The sequence below is a fragment of the Bison bison genome, unplaced genomic scaffold, assembly GCF_000754665.1.
Source record: "Bison bison bison isolate TAMUID 2011002044 unplaced genomic scaffold, Bison_UMD1.0 scf7180017864331, whole genome shotgun sequence".
In the NCBI taxonomy this organism is placed as follows: domain Eukaryota; kingdom Metazoa; phylum Chordata; class Mammalia; order Artiodactyla; family Bovidae; genus Bison; species Bison bison.
In genome coordinates, this window is record NW_011494903.1 from 3131004 (window position 1) to 3135821 (window position 4818).

General features: G+C 40.8%; 1 pseudogene; it reads right to left on the bottom strand.

Moving 5' to 3' along the window:
• Positions 1-457: 457 nt before the first annotated feature.
• On the bottom strand, positions 458-1745 carry LOC104998588 (annotated as a pseudogene).
• Between the last annotated feature and the right edge of the window lie 3073 nt (positions 1746-4818).

Genomic DNA, 4818 nt, shown 5'->3' on the forward strand with positions numbered 1-4818 from the left:
TGACTGAGTCACGTGAGCCCCTTCCTGGAGGAGCCCACTCTGCTCAGCTGCAGCACCAGTTTAGGTCAATGCCCCAGTGTTCTAGACCAGAGGCTGATAACAAGCCTCCCTGAGCATATGATTGGCTGGAGTGACTGACTTGGAGAAAGAAAGCTTACTCACTCCCTCTGTACATCCTCCAAACACTTCACTATCAAATCCTGCTTCTGCTCCATAGAGGCACCTGATAGAAATGATGCATCGTGTGTTTTAGCAGATGAGTTTATCCACCATGATTAGGTGGAAAATTCTAGGCACCTTATACTTGTAGACTTCACCATGGGACATCAACCTGCTGTCAGGAAACAGCAATGGAGGAGCAGCTCTTCCTCACATGCATACAGGTCCAGGATGTGTTCCAAGTTGACTCAGACATAGAGGCCAGAGCCACAGTTGAGAAAGGGGATCTTCAACACCTTCACTTGTTGATAATGCACCTGTGAGAGTTAGTGAGCAGATACACTTTTTCAATTTGTTTCCTGTGCTGGAGCAGCCAACATGGCTTGTCCTGGGTGATGCCAGAAATGCTGCAGAGCTCATGGCTGAGCCCACCTCCTTGTTGTGGGTATACAGAGCACCCAAGCCAAAGCGAGAGATGCTGAAATCCTTATTGGTGCTGACTGATTTATCACATGGGTGTTGTTGAGGTCAGACAAACTTTCCATGCCCAGAACGTTTTCATGTTCATCCAACACAGACAGCATGTAAATCTCATCTATGATGACATGTAGGTTGTATCTCTTGGCAAATTCCAGGTATTCCTTCAGTGAGTCCAGGGAGTAGAAGTCATCCAGAGGATTCTGAGGATTAATTATGCTTATTCTCCATAAGCATAGCCTCAAGCAGGGCTTTCTCCAACTTGTAAAAAATGAGCTGGAAAAGAGCATCAGCTCAACCTTCCCACACAGCTGGAAACTGAAGAGGAAACCACTGTAGAAGAGAGTGAGGAGTCAGAAAGGCCTTAATTGGATCACACAAAACTGTGGCCAGCATCAAAAAGACAGAGCAACAACCATTTAGAAAAACCAAGTTTTCTGGATCAAGGTGGGCACTTGCCTTGCAGTAGTAGGTCAGGAATGGGGTCACTTCTTCCTCAGAGATGATTGCCCTCTCTAATTGGGATATTGCAGCACGATCTCCTCAATGCAGTTCATGTCACTCTGACTTAAGATTTCAGTCATCAGATCAGTACACAGCTTATGCCTATCAGTACCAGGGTTAATGAAGCCCAAAGTATTCTCATCTTCCTGGTATTCATCTCCATGGCAGCTCTTGTCATCCTAGAAGCTGGAGTGGTACAAGGCAGAGATGTCAATCTTATGGTTGGATAGGTTAAGACTGACAAATGAAGCTTCAAAATCTCTCAGTTGATGAACCAGGAGGTTGGGCTACCTGGACGATGAGCTCATTGCCCAACTCTGACATCACTCCTAGAGTCCTGGAAAGGGCAAGACAGTTTGTTGGAGTTCCAGGCCACCCATGGCCCCAGACTGTAGGAGGTAGACCAGTTGACAGATTAAGTGGTCCAAGACAGCTTCCTGCTCTTGAATGGCTGGATTGTTCCTTTGCTCTTCCAATGTCAGGTTCTGTTGCAAGTGCTTGGGTATCAGCTGTATGTTACGCTCTTCAGTGATCTACTGTAAATGCACCGTCATCTCCATCAGCTGGCTCTGAATGCTCTGGTTTCTGAGACCCTGACCCCTCATTGGGCCACAAGGCATGTGGAAAGTGTCTGATCAGTGATTCGTGTTCTGGGTATTTGCATTGGCCTCTGCAGGCTGGCTAGAGGCCTCTGTTTCCATTCATCTTTCTCTGGTCTAAGATCCTCACGCCTGATGAAATTATCCTGGACCATCAGTGCTTAGAGATCTCTCTAACACACTCATCTCACTAAGCTTGCTTATCCACCTTTTTAATTATAATAATCCTAATTAGTTTGAAGTTGTAGGTGTTTCATTGTAGTTTTTTGATTGGCATTTCCCTACTGACTAATGATGTTGAATATTTTCTCATGTGCACATTGGCCATTTGTATGTTTTCTTAGGATAAAGGCCTATTAAATATCCTTTGCCCACTTTTTAATTGAGTTATCTGTCCTTATAGTATTGGGTTGTCGGTGTTCTTTATATATTCTGGATACAAATCTCTTATCAGATATATGATTTGCAAATATCTTCTCCCATTCTGTAGGTTGTTTTTTTTTTTTTAATTTTCTTGATTATATCATTTGCAGGACAAACTTTTTAATTTTGGCCAAGTCCAATTTAGCTGTTATTTTCTTTTATATCTTTCCTTTTGGTGTGATATCAAAGAAACCACTCTCTAAAATTAATGTCATGAAGGTTTACTCCTATGTTATCTTCTAAGAGTTTTCTAGATGTAGTTCCTATGTTTAAGTCTATGAATATTTTGAGTTCATGTTTGTATATGGTGTGAGGTAGATGCCCCAATTTCACTCTTTCACATGTGAATATTTCATTGTCCCAGTGTCATTTGTTAAAAAGATTGTTCTTTCTTCCAGTGAATTATCTTAGCACATTTGTTCAAAATAAATGTGTCATTAACGTAAGAGTTTACTTCTGGACTCTTAAATCCATTCCACTGATCTCTGTATCTACCCTTATGCCACTACCACACTGTCTTGATTACTGTAGCCTTGTAATAAGTTTTCAAACCAGGAAGTATGAGTACTTTAACTTTGCTCTTCTTCAAGATTATTTTTTGCCATTTTCAGTTCATATCCATTACTTTAAGCTACTGAGAACACATTCTTCCAATTTGCTTGGTTTTAGACTGAAATGCTTCTTTTAAATCCTTCCTCAAATGCCAGACCATTTAGGCCCTTTGTTTGCAAGCATGTTGCCACCTCTCCAAATTTTCACTTATGGTAGTCAACAATGAGTGCAAAGAGTACCTGGAAATCAAGGACAGGATGGAAAATACAGACTTTTAAAAGTAAATGCAGATTTAGGTCACCAGAAAGTCTTTGAATAGGATGTTGTGGGAACAAAGTGACTATCACGGTGAAAAAATTAGATCATAAATTTTAAAATAAATTCCCAAAACAGGTCTCATGTTTTCCTCTTCCTTATGTGGACTGGGAAGATTATATTGACTAAGTTAGTTCATTTTCTCAGATTCCTCCAAAATGAAATAAAGCTGTGCTGTTTCTCATGTTCTTATTGCAGACCCTGCCTGTTGGCCTTTTGTAGTTAGTGTTCTTGATATTTTTTATATCTGTTAGAGATTAAGCACTCCATTCCTTAATTATGCTCAAGGGAAAAAAAGTTATCATTTAGAGATGCACATATAAAAAGAGGGTTAAAATAAACATGTCTGTATATGAGGGTTTCTTAGAACACATGTCCATGTTTCAACACTTTACATAGTCACATCAGACGCTGTTGTTTGGCCAGAGAAAGTTATTGCTCTCATTTTACAGAAGGATAACTGAAGTCCCAAGAGGTAAATTGATTTGCTTAGATGATTGAGCATGGCAGGGACAGAGCCACTATGAAAGTGCAATGTATCAGCCTCCTGGGAATGCTGTTAAGGGTTAAAATGTGTCCTCCAAAAGAATATGTTGAAGTCATAAGCCCTGGTACCCGTCAACATGACCTTATCTAGAAAGAGGGTCTTAGTAGATGTTAAGTTGAAATCATTAGAATGAGCTCTAATCAAACATGACAGGTATCATTATGAGACAAGGAATGTCATGTGACAACAGAGGCAAAGACTGAAGCAATGAAACTGCAAGCCAAAGAACGCCAAGGAATAATGGCATTCAGAAACCAGGAAGAGTCAAGGAAAGATTTTTTTCCCCTATAGGTTTCAGAAGGAATCTGTCCCTGCCACCATCTGGATTTTGAACTTCTAACCTGTAGAAATTTGAAACAACAAATTTCTGCTGTTTGATATCACCTAGTTTTAAATACTTTGTTATGACGTGCCTAAAAAATTGATATAGACAGTATTCATTTCTTGACACAGCACTTTATTTTTTAAATATTTTTTATGTGAACCATTTTTTAAAGTCTTTATTGATTTTTTTTACAATATTGCTTATGTTTTATGTTTTGGCCACAAGGTATGTGGGATCCTAACTCCCCAACCAGGGATTGAACCCACACCCCTTTCATTGAAAGGGGAAGTCTTAACCACTGGACCACCAGGGAAGTCCTGACATAGCACTTTATAACAGAAAATCAGCCTTCTCAGAGCACCAGAGGGTGCTTCACAATTTAAGAACCATTCCCTACTATTTAAACACAATTCCCCTGCCCTAGGACAAATTCAGTCTTGGACAATGACCTTGGTATAAAATATTCTTCCCCTGATTGAATATTATCAATGAAGAAAAGCTTCCTATTTCATGATTCAGAGGAATCACCCCCCTGACCCCTTTCTGCACAGCTCTGGTTGTCTAAACTTTCTTCCTCATAAACTAATTTGCCTTCCTCTCATATCTATCCATTAATACTAGCTCTGACTTCTGAAGGCACTCGGGACTTCTGAAGGCACCCTAATTCCTCTTTCATACGCTAAGACTTCAAACATTTAAAATCAGATACATGTCCCCCACATCTTCTTTTCTCCTAAGAATTTCAACTGTTCCTCATCGGTCATGCTCCCAAAATCACTGCTGCTGCTGCTGCTGCTAAGTCGCTTCAGTCGTGTCCGACTCCGTGCGACCCCATAGACAGCAGCCCACCAGGCTCCCCCGTCCCTGGGATTCTCCAGGCAAGAACACTGGAGTGGGTTGCCATTTCCTTCTCCAAT